Genomic DNA, 16,154 nt, shown 5'->3' with positions numbered 1-16,154 from the left:
CCTCCATAACAAAAACTCTGAATGCCTGGCCTTGGTGGTTTTCTGAATGTTTCTTCATGTTAATCTTTTTCCCTGGGTGGAATCACACAGAAATCTCCCCACTTAACCATAGTTTTTGTTTTCCCTTAGCATGTCTTTGCCTCCTTCTCCCTGATTCTCTACAAAATGTGGTATCGGTAAGATGCCCCTGGTTTGACTGTCTACTCTGCCGATACCCGCTTCCATACATGGAGTTGTGGCCCAAGAATGCATTTGTGAACCGCCTGCAGACTTCCGGCTTATTGTTAGCCTGTGAAAAATATTCCAAAGGAAACCCTGTCTCTGGCCTCATAATGAACTCTTTGCTGTGCTAGGAATAAAAAGGAGTGGCTGCTTTTTCTAAATGAAAAAAAAGATTTTGAAAATGGCACAGAGTAAGAAGGCTCCGCACAAGATGTTGTTCTTGGCTGACGTACCATGTTTGTTGCCTCTGGATTAAAGTAGCTCTTAAAAAAGTTATCTTCCACCCATCCCTGGAACAAGTGAAATGTGAAGGCATGGGGCACCAGAGCCAGGAATCTTAGCAGAGGACAAACGGAGAAAATGAGTCTTTTATAAAGAGTGGAAGGAGAGGAGTCATAGGTAGGCTAGGGTCATTTCCAAAGCCACTTGGCTGGAGTCAGAAATCATCCTGGGTTTAATGATGTGTCCAAACAAAGCCCACTGGGGACAAGCCTTGGTGGGGGAGACTTGAAGATGGACTCGACAAAATTTCACAAGTTTTTTACGCTCCATAATGTATAAACAATGAAAAAGGTAATTGATATTTAAGCAGCAAAAACACTGGCAGCAACTTTCTGAGCTCTAGAGGGGAAAGAATTTGATATTTGGCTAGGCCGTGGAAGGACCAAGGACTGGCCTCTGTGAGAGCAGAAGGGCCCAGGACTTAGAGGCTACCCGCATGTTTAGAGCCTAAGAAACTTTTCCCACTCAACCCCAAAACCACTTTCACTCAACGGGAGCCAATATCAGAAAATCACATGAACAGCACTTACTGGGGAGAACATGAAGTTGAGTCCCTCTTCCAAAGACAACTTTGTTAGAAGTTTGTTCACACTGTGATTGGGACCACAACAAAAACTCCTAGTGACTCTTCAGGAAAGCTACCCATCCCTCATTGGCTATCTCAGCTTCATAGGATATTTCCTTCCCTACTGTAATAAACAGGCCTCATTATCTCATCAGCCATGTCTCTCCGTGTCTCCTGGTTGTTTTGCTTGAATTTTTATGCTGCTTATTGCAAATGTGCAGAGAGGAAATTGGATGACCTCATTTGACACTGAGGGTGAATTATAAAAGCAACAATTCAACAAACTCCTGTGTGATAGCTAACACAATTCTGTTACAGCAGGCAAAAAGTGGCTGGGTGGACAGCCACAGAGCTAGAAATCTACTCTTCAGAGCCTAAAGAAAGATGGGGGCAGGAAAGGCCACGTAAGACACACATCTGAATTTCACCTGAGATAGAACTGCATCACAGAGCCTTCACCTCACCCTGGGCTCTGTTCTGGTGTGGCCGTATCACCAAACCCTGAAGATACCTTACTTTAGGCCAAGTACATGTTTGCTGCACACATTACAGCCCTGCCCTACCTGGGGGTAGTAGGGGTCATCCATTTCGGCCCAGAGGGATTCTAGGCTTGCAGGAAATGCTCTCCTTTCACAGTCCATGGATATGGTCTCTCACCACTAGGAGGTGGATACTGGATGGCATTACCACCAGTCCTGACTGGGTCCTTGTTTGACTCATAAAGAACTAAGCCCCACTGTTTCTTCCTCATTGTCTGCCTGACCCCCAAAATGTCTTTTTCACAGTCATTACAAAAGATTAGCATGGATTGGTCATATTTACAAGATCCAAAGCAAACTTATGGCATTCTCTAGCTTGTTTCCTTGTCTTTGGGCATTTCCCACAGCTAAACCATTCAAAAATAGGCTATTCTTTTTGAAAGCTCCTTGGTCAGTTGGTCAGTCCATAGTGTCAATCATAACCTAATGTAGGGTTTAATAACCTAGTCAGTCAACTTGACTGACAACTGAGGTCAGTCAACTGCCTCTTTTTTTTTTTTTTTTTTTTAAATAAATTTATTTATTTATTTATTGGAGGCATTGGGTTTTCGTTGAGGTGCATGGGCTTCTCATTACAGTGGCTTCTCTTGTTGCGGAGCGTGGGCTCTAGGTGCACGGGCTTCAGTAGTTGTGGCACACAGGCTCAGTAGTTGTGGCTCACGGGCTCTAGAGTGCAGGCTCAGTAGTTGTGGCGCATGGGCTTAGTTGCTCTGCGGTATGTGGGATCTTCCCAGACCAGGGATCGAACCCGAGTTCCCTGCATTGGCAGGCGGATTCTTAACCACTGTGCCACCAGGGAAGTCCCAACTGCCTCTTAATATTATTTTTTTGACTGACATTTGGATGGGTCCCTTTGTCCCCAAAATGCATTGTGGAGAAGCTGACATACTAGGTGTACCCCCAGGAATGCCAGGCTCTTGAATTCATTATTTCCCTCCTCCCCAATGAAGTATGTTCAAAAAGTTTTTACTCCCCATGGAGGAATTGATCATTAAACAAAAATTCTGTCATCATGCCTGCCATTTTATTTCACTCTGAATTCCATTTCAGGTGTTAATAAGCCATCTGGGATCATTAGTTAATCTCAATTTTTTTTTCTCCCATTGCATTTGAATAGTAAAGCTATGCTTTTAGTGAAATTTGACAGGTATCGGACTAGATGTGGACCTTTGTCAAAATGGGACAATGTTTGAGTTTTATATTGGGTTTTTAGAATAAATACATATGCAGGCATGAGTGACAAAGAAGGTATCTTATGCACATGAACAGCATTTAAAATGAGATAGATTTTTAGTAGAATGGAAGACAAGTTCTGTGGGCAAAATCACAATAAACACAAATCATTGCAGAACATAGTTTAAGAGACACTGTGGCTGTAGATAACTCATGACTCCAGTATCTCTTCGGAAGAAGGGGAGCTGAGCTACCATATTAAAGGCAGTTTGGGATGGTCTCATTCTGCGTCTGTTTATCATTATTGCTCTATTCTCAACAATCATGAATGTTTCATGCATTTACAAAAGTCATTTTTCAAAAGGTACATTTGTCTACATATTAAATTAAATCTCTACTAACTCCACAGGGTTTATTTGTTTGGTCAAATATAAATAGAACATGGCCACTTACTGGGCTTTACCAACACCTGGGTTCCAGTTCCAAAGATGATTCTGGCATTGTTATTCCCACAGCATTTCCTGCCTTTACTGAAACCCCTGGTAAAACCCCACTACACACATGGCATGGTGGTGAGGGGGCAGTTGGACTCACCATGATTTTTTTTTTATGAGTTTCTGGAAAATGGTCTTTTACGATAGGAAGAAGAACATTGGTTCTGCTACATAAAGCAAATCATTTTTATTTAGAAAGACCAAACTTAGGAGCTTCTAAGACCCTTTTGCACTGTTAGGCTTAAATCTGCCAAGGCTGAATCAAATAATTTGTTAACAACTCTTGCTCTCATATGTGTGAGCTCAGCCCTAGACAGACGGGTCTGAAAGGATGATGCATTCCTATATCCAAAGGGATGTTTTCCAGCTACAGGGCTGCCTGAACTCCTATCCAGGCTCCACCCAAATGCCTCGGTCCTGGCCCCTACTCACTGGCCAGGTTATTTCCAAGCTTTCTCACTGTGTAATAGTGTCTATGTGGTAGCCTAAGAAGATATTTCACCAGGGAAGAGAAACAAGAGGCAAATAGTCCTATCTTTTCCTAAAGAAGTGCCACCATGGACTCATATGATGCTTCAGATGGACAGGAGCAGGGAGTTATAATACACCATCTCCTACATTTTAAGAAAGTCCAGTCCTGAAATAAATGGAAGAAGTGAACATTTTCTTTAGAAGAAAGATTTTATCCTAAAGGCAAGGATGAGGGCCCACAAGAGCTCCTTTATCACAAAGCTGAGCATTGGCTGGGTTTTAATATACATTTTAACATACATTGAGAATCAAAGAAAAGAGAGAGGGGTGAGTATCCAAGACAGTGATACCAGGTCTTGGTTAAAAATAGAGCATAAGTGACAGGATTTTAAGCTTGGAGAGAGGAGAATTGATCTCATCCCCAACGTAACTGTGACCTGTTGCTTCTTCAGAGTTGAAGAGAGAGTTCAATGCTAGTTTTCTCTCCTCTTAGCCTGGGAGCAGTAAATGTCCAGAATAAACCAAAAGGATGTAGTCCAGGGAAAACGAAAGGGAAAACGAATGGAGGACGTATAGGGAAGGTGTTATTGAATATATGGATCACCATATAAATATTGATGTAACCCACCCTAAGCCTCATCTTTGCCCTGCCCCAGCCCGGGTCAGTTTTGTCTGCCTTCTCAGCAATCTCCCCAACCATAGCTCTGAGGTCTCTTCTGGGAGAAAAATAAGGTGCTTGGACCAGCTGACACACAACTGTACAGACAGGTTAGCAGAGATTGTATCTACCTAGGTAAAGGTAGGACTGGAGCTGATAAATAGCCTGGGACTCAGGTTCACAGAGCAGAAAGCCTGTAACATTTAGATGGGAAGAATTTTTCTACAGTGGTTTTTCTTCCTGGGATTTACCTTAACACTAGCCCATTTCTCCTTCTCTGACTGTGCGGTGCCATCAGGAGAATGGGAAATTTGAGAGCCTGCCTAAATAAGGGATGATGGTGGGGTAAGAACTCTACCTTCATCCCTCCTTTTCACTGAAGAGTGGCTGTTACTTCCCACTTGCCAGGGACACAGAATCCCACTACTCACGTACTTGACAGAAAGCAGTGGCCAGTCCCAAAGAGGAGCTCGCTGGCAGCACTCCCCTAATTCACAGAGCCCTTCAGAGCCTTACAGTAACCGTCAGGAGGGGCATGGCAGGATGGGGAGTATGGGCTTAGTCTTCCCAGGCTAAGAGCTCCTTAGTCCCATCGCTGCGAAAGCAGACTTGCCAAGTATCCCTTTAGGCCCCATTCTTCCCTCACGTGCCCTGACACTGCCTTTTATTTTATTTTTTTAACATCTTTATTGGAGTATAATTACTTTACAATGGTGTGTTAGTTTCTGCTGTATAACAAAGTGAATCAGCTATACATATACATACATCCCCATATCTCTTCCCTCTTGCGTCTCCCTCCCACCCTCCCTATCCCACCCCTCTAGGTGGTCACAAAGCACCGAGCTGATCTCCCTGTGCTATGCGGCTGCTTCCCACTAGCTATCTGTTTTACGTTTGGTAGTGTAGATATGTCCATGCCACTCTCTCACTTCGTCCCAGCTTACCCTTCCCCCTCCCCCGTCCTCAAGTCCATTCTCTACGTCCGTGGACACTGCCTTTTAAATTACACCCTTGTGGGACTCGTGCTGAAGCCCAGAACCCCAGGGGATTCACCAGCAAATGACCAGAAGCTTTGGAGGTATCTGCTCCCGACGCAGGACAGCGACCAGAGACGAGGATGTCGGGAAAACCGCCCTCACTGCTTTTCACCCCTTGGTCTTTGACTGTGGCCCTTTCCCTTTTCTCTGGATTTCTCTTTTGATAAAATGAGACTGGTTATATCCTTGGGAAAGAATTCAACCATATTAGAGGGAATTAGATACTCCTTAACAACCCAGCTCTGCTCTCTTGGAGGGCTAGTGAAGCATTATTCATTCTGGAAGCAACTAGATCAAACAAGAGAGTTGGTGGCTGACATTGCTTCTCGCTGGGAATGAAAACCCTACTTGGGTCGAGTGCATTGTCTCCAGCAGGCTGGATTGTTCTTAAGAATATAATTTGCATGCTATGCCTCGTGTATTAACCTGTGTCTCCTCTCCCTTACGGTCGGTCACATCTCTGAGACTTACCTGGCTTTATAATTAGCTTGGTCCCAGAGCCCCAGATCAAATGATAGTTGCCATCCGCACAGAGACAAAAACCTTAACCAAAACCTTCACTGTCCTTCTGGGGAGCCTATTAGAGATAAAACCCAGATACAAAGTCCAGAGCCAAGCACATGAAACAACATAGGACTATTGACCATTGAAGATTATTTGCTCATTTAATTACATTTGATTCCCTCTCCCATTATAGATTCCAGACACAGATGATGAAATCGAATGACTAAACATCCAAAGTCAATCTCGGTCTCTCTGCATATAAGGGAAGCAAAATTCATAAACAGTTTTCAAATGGGAGAAGCTGAACTTGCTTCACCTTCCCTGATGTTTTAAATAAAAATGCAAAAGAGAGAAACAGGGACTTCCCTGGTGGTGCAGTGGTTAAGAATCTGCCTGCCATTGTAGGGGTTCGAGCCCTGGCCCGGGATGAAGAGTAGCCCCCGCTCAACACAGCTAGAGAAAGCCCGCGCGCAGCAACGAAGACCCAATGCAGCCAAAAATAAATAAATAAATAAATAAACTTAACAAAAGAGAGAAACAGATCATTTTTTTGGAGTTATAATGCATCTGATTTTCTAGTGTCTTGTTTTCACTGCAGGTAAGATTCTAGTCAGAACCATGGCGTTCATATATAGATTATACTGATTTGGTTTATAGAATGTTCTCTCTGTGAGAAATGGCATCCTGAGGGAATAAGGACCAGGCAGCCAGAGGTGGGGAAGGCCCTACAGAGTGCAGTGCTGGGAAGGGTGGCCCAAAGTACCACGAGGATGAACCAAAGCGAGTTGGCTGTTTATACAAAACACTTTTGCAAAATCACTCCTTGGTTTCTAGGACTTACTTGGAAAGACTTGTAATCTGCTTCCAGCCCCAAAGATCAGTTTGCCTGTGTTGGAGAACACAGTGATACCGAGGCCTACAAAAACCCCCTGAGCCCAGCAGGGCGCTCTGCCTTCACATCTGGCCCCTCTGCTCTTTCCCTATCTCTGGCACCAAATAACTACCAATGGCAAAGCAGATTTGGGCATGTACATTTCAAACACCAATGCAATCATCAGACAGTTTTTGTTTTGGTTAAGTTCCATCCCCAGTGAATTCCTATGGCCTGTGCTTATTATGTTTTCAATTCACAAAGGTGACAGCTCGAGATAATTCACCATAAGAAAACGGGGAATCTCAAGCTCTAATCCCAGTTCTGATTTTGGGGGTTTGACTTCAATTATTTAACTTGTCTGTGCTTCAGCTTTTCTGTCTGTGAAATTGTGTGTGATGATGTGTGACCCTGTTTACCTTCTTAGAGAATGTTGTGAAGACAAAAGGGCTGGCGGTGGAGCAGTGGGTTACACACAGCAATGCATTTTGAATAATGTGGGGAAAATTGCTTGTTTAAGCCAAGATATTATTAACACGAATAGAAGGGAATAAGTTAGCTAAAGTGTACTGTCAAAATAACTAACCAAAAGCTTTCTTAGGAAAAGCTGAAGGAGAATATATCTGTCTTGTGCGTTTTCCTTCAAGAAAGTTAGTGGGCACAACCATTTAATCTGCCAGAGGAGACAGGCCTGGAAAAGGTCAGCTGAATTCTGAAGTTTAACTGCGGGGGGATAAGAAGAAATGACTGTCCTCCCATAGCAGCGAACGAGCATAGATGAGGTTCCCACAACGTGCTAACTTCCCTTTGCTGTTAGCAGCATTAATTGAAATCAGTCAAAGTTATATCTGAAAATGAATCTGATCGTCTTAATGGTCAAACCGGCAGGGCAGCTGGATCCAGAAATTGTATCCCATCAGTGACTAGCTGGGAAACGGGGGTGGGGGGAGAACTCCTCTGTATGATTGACAGACATTCCCACCCAGAGAAATGAGAAAAGATGCACTTACGTGGTGTAACAATCACTTGAGTGCCGGAGCCAGAACGCTGTACGCCCCCAAAGCCTGACTGTCCACAACGGCTGATTCCACTACAGAAACCCGCCCCCTCTTCAGAACCACACAGGTCGAGTCAAGGTGGAAGCTACAGTATCCCAAGTAGGAGGGGACTCACACACATGCATCATGAAGGCCGTAGTGGTCCTCATTCTGGGGCGACCTTCCTCCAGAAGCTCCTCCTCATCCCGGGTCCACCTCCACCTCTTGCAGGGGGTGGGGGGCCCTGCCCTTAGGGAGGATTCTCTCAGCCTTTGGAGGATCACTCAAAGGGGCTAAGAAACTCCTCAGAAATACAACTGATGGCCCAAAAGGCAGGCGGCCTCTTCAGTGTGCGGTAGGGTTGGTGCTGGGTATGGGCATGAGAGTCAGGGGTCACAGGAGACAGAAAGGAGTTAGAGGAGTGGGAGATGGAAGGAACAGCCCTAGAGCAGAAGGGTCTGAAAACAGAAGCAAGAAGGGTGGACACACAACAAGAGCTGCTGTGCTCTGCTTTGTGAGACCCCAGGAGCTCTGGGGAAAGACATGTTCCCGCCTCTGTCAGTTGCCCTGACCCATTTAGCACTGTTTTACCCCGTGTAACAACCTCTCACATGCAGCTGAGAAGGCCCACACTACAAACGGAGAGCCCCTCCCTGTCTCATTTCTGTCTTGCAGACCCATCTGAACAAATGTTCTACACGAGGGGGCCGGGACAGGAGCCACAAAAAAGATACTCGGACTCTGTTTCTCTCTTTCTAATTAGGCTGTCAATCTGTTTAGCTAGTAAGTCCTATGAAGTGTCTTAATCTCTTCCAAGGAAAGGAGTCATATAAATGCAAAGTAGCAGCAGCCGTAAGTCAGATGGCTTGCTGGGTCTCTTTTCTTTGTGCGCAGAGATGTTGTTGAATAGAGGGAAAACTTGCTGTGTGGAGAGAAGACAGACGGGGGTGGGGGGGGGGGGAACACAACAGCATCTGTTTTTATCAGGCTGAGTCTATACAGCCCAAAGTAAAACAGATCTGGCAGTTATTTAGGTAATGTGACCATCAATTCAGGCCATTTTGAGCACAAAAACGGTTTCTCAAGGAAGTGCCTAAATATTTGGATCAGCTACTGACATTAACCAAATTAACTAGACAATTGTGCTGTGTAGACACAAGCTAATAAATGTGCCCTGAGATGGTTCTTCTGAAAGCGTCACATTTTATAAACTTAACATTAAAACTGGTCCAATATTTATACCCACTCTCTTCATTTTGGCACCGCAATTGACTTTTCCCATTTTTTCTTACAACAGGCCTTACATTTAGAGCTGCAAAGGTAAGGGTGACCTTCTCCCTGGAGTGTCTTATCAGGTTAATACACGGAAGCTCATTTAGAAATTCAATAGGTGTCTGAGATGTGAGAGCTGGTCATTATAGATTAAGGGCTTTTTCTCAAGTGGCAAAAGACTTACAGGGAATGACAGTGAGTCTTGTTCCCATCCCAAAGACAAGCTGGTTTGCCCCAGAATCTGACACAGTGTTTCTGCCCAGTACAAAACCACTTTACTCTGGGACATTTTCTTCCTCTTCTTCCTCCGTGAAGCTCACCCAGGGGATACCATACATGTTTTGACCCTTTTGACTCCTACTTGGTGATAGCCTTTTACCAACCATCCTATGGAAAAATGCTGTTTTCCATGTTTCTTAACAAAAAAAAATCCAAGTCACCAACAGTCTCCCATCTTTCCTCCCCATTTTTTTTCAAACAAAACCTTGTCATTTCTGTGTTACCCGTTTTCCCCTTGAAAGACAGTTCTTAGAGAATTCTAGCTGCTACCAGGGTGATTCTCACTGTAGTATGCCATTATGTAAAATCACCATATTTTTTTTTTTTGGTGCATCTCTCACACTAGATGTTTTTATGTCTCCCATAAAATTATATTCTCTCAGTCTTAGCCTAGAAATTCCAGACCTAACTCACCTCAAATCCTGCCCCCTTTTTTTGCCACTAGCTGAAACCAAATGGGTTAGAAAACAACGTAGCCAGGCTTTACCCACTTTCTCCTTACTACTGTAAAAGAAAAATAAAACCTAAAAATAAGAGTCTTTGGTTAGAAGTTGAAAAGGCAGAGATGATTAACCAAAGAATGAATTTAGTGGGTAACTCTGGCTCGTTCGAGAACATTCAGACCTACCTGGTTTTACTTGTAACATCGTCCCCTGCCCAAAGATGAGTCTTCCTGTGTTGCCAGAGCCACACTGTAATACTCCACTTTACAAAAACTTTAAAAGGAGATAGTTTTTTTCCTTCCTTCCCTCCAGCAACCTGAGCTAGTAATAATAACTAATATTTATTGAAGACTTACTAGGTACCGCCACTATGCAAGGTCCTTGATAGGTATTAACTCTTTTAATCTCATAACAATGCAGTGAGCTAGGTACTGCTATTATTCCCATTTAACAGATGAGAAAAATGAGGCATGAAGAGATTAGGTAACCTGCCCGAGGTCACACATCTGGTAAGTAGCAGAGTTAGGGTTTGCCCAGGCAGTTTGATTCCAAAATTCACCTATAGTGGCTATACCTTTCATTAGCCTTAAAAACATTCTGGGTTCCCCTTTAAAGTGTGCATCCCAGTAACACTGATAAAATAGTTAGCTCATCCATCCTAATAAACGTGCCTTGAGCCAATTCTTCTGAAAGGCTTACATTTCATAACCTTAACATTAAAACTGGTTCAATATTTATACCCAGTCTCTTCATTTTGGCACTGCAGTTGACATTTCCCATTTTTTCTTGCAACACATGACTTCCATTTAGAGCTGCAAAGGGAAGCGTGACCTTCTCCCTGGAGAGTCTTTATCGGGTTAACACACAGAAGCTCATTTAGAAATTCATTAACACCTATATCAAAGATGTCTTTCCCAAAGCCCCTGGACTCCATTGTATAACACCCCTTCCTCTCCCCACAGCTCCAGCCTGGAGCTCCAGAACTTCCCTGGGAGCTAGCCCCTGCCAAAGCCACAGCAAACACTGCTAGGAACAAGTCTGGTTGTACAAAGCACAATTCTGAACAGGGTAGGTGGTCCCTAAGATGCTCCTGAAGAGTCTTGGAGAGAAGAACTTTTCAGGAGAGGCCAGAATTAGGATGAAACCAACTCCTTCCCTGTTACTTCTAGCAAATCCACCATAAGGCTGTAGGCCAAAGAGAACTGAGAGATGCAGAAATTATATGGTAAGTTTGAGTCATTCTGGATAATCCATGGTGAGGAGATGTCCTCCAGGGAGGTCACTGGGAGGGCCCTAAGTCCCAGGAGTTCCCAGCAGCACTTGAGTTATCTTTGGCTGGGAGGAAACAGGATTCACCAATGGCTCATAGTGAGGTCAGTACAGTATGGACTAAGGAGGTCTAACTTTCAGTGCTCTCTGATGGCTCTTTTTGGAAAGGGCCACCTGTTTGCTCTGTAAGAAAACAGTCTAACAGTGCAACTGCCTTCTTACCAGGCACATCTGGACCCCTCTCTCTAGTTATCTTGATTGAGAGGTGGGCAAGGGCTCAGCTTGGGTGGACAGGAGAAAAACACTATTCATTACTGCACATTTAAAACATGAGGGCTAAAGAAGGAGACAGTTTCTGAGATACTTCCAGCTGCATAGACAGGTTTGAGAGAGTTAATTTGAAGACTCACTTGGATTTACTGCCACACTTGTCCCCAATCCCCAAATCAGCTTACGGTTGTTGCCAATATTACACAGTCATAGAAAGCTTTACAGAAACCGACCAGGCCAATGTGTACCAGGAAATCCCTTTCAATCCCCAAATCCAGCCGGCGTGCTTCTCCAGCTGGGACCCTGGCCAAAGAATCAACGGGGAAGACTGTTTATTATCGTGGTCAATTCACAGCATGGTTAGGACACAAAGGCTTTTCTGAGGTTAAATAGTTCATCCCCCAACCTCGAGACCGAGCTGTCCCCTCATCAGGCCAGCAGGGCATGGCAGAATCCTGACAAAGTCACTGGAGAAGTTTCTCTCACTCCAGTGCTCAGCCATCCCCGTGTTCAACACAGACTTTCAGACCCAAATGGTTAAGACAAAAAGAACAAGGAATCTGTTATTCTCCACCTTATTTGTTCCTGTGCCAGATGATTACATATGTGCCCGTTTTCACATGTACATATGGTATATATATACACTGTATAATCATTAGGATTAATGATTAGAATTAACTTTAAAAAGATTGGGTGGAAAAAACAGCCCCCAGGTGAAGTTCAGTGCTATGGCTTCCTTTAGAAATCAGAGCAATCATTACGGATTCAGCAGAGATACTCACGGGGTTTGACCATTAACCTTGTTCCCCCTCCAAATTGTGAACGTGTTGCCTGCATTATTAGTCACACAGTGATCTTCAGCTCAGCGAAAACCTCCTAGAAACCGAACGAAGTTTTCCCTAAAGATCTTCTGGAAGAAGCGATACCGTGAGCACAGAGAATATTAAGTAATTGTCACAGTAATAACCTGGCACAGAATCCTAGCTCCAGCCTGGATTTCAGGACTGTTTCCACATTGGATGAATGGAGGATATTCTTTCTAAATATTCTAAAGAAGGAGTTTTCCCGCATAAGCCCAGCATACTGACTGCCAAAAATCCTAGCTATCCTCTGGTGTTTTACACAATAATTCTCCAGGGGTTCTGAAGATCATGTACCTCATTTGGACAAAGTAGGAACAGTTTTTGTCCACGGCATCAAAGCCAAAGGAGTCAGAGATATTGTCATCGCAATGGGAGAGACTGAGGGCAGCTGCAGCTCCTACCTGGCAAGAGGGGTCAACATGCTGGTCCACCCTTTCAGGGCGCTGGAGCCACACACCTCTGACCGAGGTCCAGGTTGTGGAGCATCTAAGGGGATTTCCACTTTTTCTCATCCCACAAAACCAGAGACAGTCACAGGCGCTAGTCAGCCCTGGAGTTCACCCTTGACTCCAGCTCCAGATCTTTTCATCCCCAACTTAGACGGTCACCAGGAAAAGGACTTTCACTACTTTCTATCTGTGTCCTAGTGGGGACTTTTCCATTCTCACTGCCCCTTTCCCAGGAGAGAGCACAACTCAAGGACTAACCTGAAATCATTCTCTTACAGGTAGCTTCTCCCATCCTGTCAAGGTGATCCTTTTGAACCACTCTTAATTTTTTTTTTTTTTTTGGCTTAAAACAATAAGCATTTATTAGACCATGAGCCTGCAGTTCAGTGATTTAAGCTGGGCTTAGCTGGGCAGTTCTGTTCATTTTGGCTGGACTTATTCTCGGGTCTGGGAATCAACCAGCTATAAACTGATGTAGGCTGGCTATGGAAAAACTGGTGCAACTGACTCTGCTCCAGTGCCCTTAAATATCTGGGTTGAGCATTTTTCTCTTAGTGAGGACAGAGGTGCAAGGGCACGGTTGAAAGCTTGCAAGTACTTCTCAAGCCTCTGTGAACCTCTCTTAATTTTGAGGTAGCTTGAGGAAAATCTGAGAAGGAAACTCCATAGGCACCACTGCTGAGTGTACAGCATGGTGTCCTCCCTCTTCCCCACCCTCTGGCCATCTGGGGGACCAGGGGCTTAACAACCAATACTTCGGAATGGACCACTCCAGAAGGAAAACAAGAAATGTACAGGGAATTTGGCAGCCCATAAATTTCCTACTTGGATTTAGTCAGTGTTGTTCTCCTCCAAGAATGTCTTCCCTCCTTCCCACACCCATTACAGAATCATCTCCTTCCTTCCTACTTTGCTATTTGCCTGCTGGATCTCTTACCCAAGCCTCCTTCAGTTTTAAGAAGAGATATAGTTTCTCAAGTTGTCCCTATGAAATTAAGTCTGGTGACACTTGTGCTGGCTAAGAAACAATTTGTTTCATGTATGCCAGTCTATTTTCAGTGATGGGTCTATGGTGTCTGATTTATGGACACCAGGTACAGGTGTGGGCATGTGTAAGCATTCAGGGGAAGTAGGGGTCCAGTTTGCCTGGAGCAGAGCATTTGAGAAAGGGAATAGGTGGAAACAGATTTGGAGAACAGAAAGGACAAAGGTTTTAGAGAGCCTTAAGTGACAGGCTAAGAAGTGGATAGGATGCTTTCTCAAAACATGAATGCCCAGGTGAAGCGTTGACTTGGATGAGGGAGAAAGGCATAAAGAGGGGTAGGAAAAAAAAAAAAAAAAAAAGAAAAGAAAAAAAAAAAAAAAGAGGGGTAGGAAAAAGCGAGTGAAAAATGTGGAATGAGGGTACAGTTTTAAAAGAATTCCCGTGTTGGGCTTCCCTGGTGGCGCAGTGGTTGAGAGTCTGCCTGCCAATGCAGGGGACACGGGTTCGAGCCCTGGTCTGGGAAGATCCCACATGCCGCGGAGCAACTAGGCCCGTGAGCCACAATTACTGCGCCTGCGCGTCTGGAGCCTGTGCTCCGCAACAAGAGAGGCCGCGATAGTGAGAGGCCCGCGCACCGCGATGAAGAGTGGCCCCCCCCTCGCCGCAACTAGAGAAAGCCCTCGCACAGAAACGAAGACCCAGCACAGCCAAAAATAAATAAATAAATAAATAAATAATTTAAAAAAAATTAAAAAAAAAAAAAAGAATTCCCGTGTTTAGAGGAGTCTCTCAAAGTCTTTAGCTAATAAATATTTTCTAATAATTAATATAATTCTTATGAAATTGGTGGTAAGTTCATCCCAGCGAGCCTCCAAGCTCTCCTTTGTCCTGCCTGTCCAGAGTAGATGGACTCAGAATGGCCACTTCAGACAGCCGTAATTTTCGCTTCCATAGCCAGTATTTCCCTTATTTTACCTTCCTTTGTGTCTCAGACACAAAAAACATGTAAAATGTCTGTCTTGCCTGTAATACTCACCTCCTAAAACCTGCAGGCTAGTGCCTGCTCCAAAGACGTATCTGTAGTTTCCTGAGTCACAGTGCTATGTGGCTCTACGTAAACCAACATAGGGTTACCATGTCTTGGTGTAGCTTTGCTGTCAATTAGCAGGATATTGTAGGCACTTTCTCCATGGGAAGGTTTTGACCTCGTGTTTTTCTGAAAGGGATTTACTTGGGATAATATCTCAGTTCGTACTGAAAGTCTTTTTGCTTTGATTAGGTCTGGGCTTGCAAAACTTCCTCAATCTCATGCTATGTTTATCTTAAGTGTGTTTATTAAGTAAAGAGGTTGTTTTAACAAACACGTCAGGATTTAAACATCTAAATGATAGTTGAACCCTTCAAAGTACTCCCTTTAGGACTCTCTCTGAGAGTCAGTTTATTGGCCACACATACACAATTAGGACATTATTTTATAGTCATGCCTCAATTTTGGTACCAAAATAGTACCAGTAATTAATTTGAGTCCCTCCTTTATTTATAACTCATGGCTCTGAAAGCCTTTTGATTCTTAATAAAAGTGAAATCCACCTTCAGAAGATAAAGCCATCATGGCTGCTACAAAAAAGAATGTTCTGGGCCCTTTGAGGGCAGATTCAAAAGAGAAGGTGAGCAATGGACAGCGGGGGGTGCGGTGAGGGGACTAAAGCGTGTGTTACTTCAGGCTGAGTGGTTTGACTGGGCCACTCATTTAAATGTATAAACTCTGTTTGTTAACAAATCAGCCCCATTACCTATTGTCACACCCGGTTCAGGCACAGAGGGTGGTGGACAAAATACGACTGAAATGTCAGATGGCAGGCATTTCTGCAAATAGTGTGCCTGCATGGAAAGCACCCCAGTTTCTGTCATTCTAACAGAAAAAAACAAAACCAAAACCCCCAAACACTGAACTCTGCAAGGGTGGAGATAGCTTGTAAATTTTCAGTATTTCTTTCTGTAATCCATCTCTCTTCCCCTCTCCCTGAGAGCTTCACAACTCAGATAAACATTCTGCTTTATCACAGGAAATCCAGTGGCAGTGGGGAGGCTTCCAAGGTACGGGGCTTCTCTGTCCCTCCCACAGGGTTGACTCGGCCAGCCTGGGTGAAGGGGAGAAGTCCATGTAGGGAACTACTTTGTCCTACTTTGGGTGAAGAGGGGGGCTTCCACTGATATGACCCATCGAGGGCTGTCCTCTCTCCAGAGAAAGTTTGATTGTTCAACTATTCTCCCAGCAGAGGAAAGCCACGAGGAGCTTGTGGCTCCTGCTGCCCACCCCTCACCCAAGCCCTCGGTCCACCTGCCAGATTTTCCAGTTCTACCAGGTGACACGGCATAAGCACAGCTGGGTCCTCAGCACTTATCTGTTAAGGACACGCTTCCGTGGCTGTGTGCTGCTGCTTTGGTAGCCTCCCTTTTCATTGGTTTGT

The 16,154-nt window shown here is 44.4% G+C and overlaps 1 protein-coding gene across 1 annotated transcript in view; it reads right to left on the bottom strand.

Annotated features, from left to right (window-relative positions):
* LOC118889744 (T cell receptor alpha chain MC.7.G5-like) overlaps nt 1-16,154 on the bottom strand; it is a 257,692-nt gene that overhangs the window by 38,938 nt on the left and 202,600 nt on the right. The window lies entirely within an intron of this gene.

The sequence above is a fragment of the Balaenoptera musculus genome, chromosome 2 (genome assembly GCF_009873245.2).
Source record: "Balaenoptera musculus isolate JJ_BM4_2016_0621 chromosome 2, mBalMus1.pri.v3, whole genome shotgun sequence".
Classification (NCBI taxonomy): domain Eukaryota; kingdom Metazoa; phylum Chordata; class Mammalia; order Artiodactyla; family Balaenopteridae; genus Balaenoptera; species Balaenoptera musculus.
This window is presented reverse-complemented; position numbering and strand designations above follow the sequence as displayed.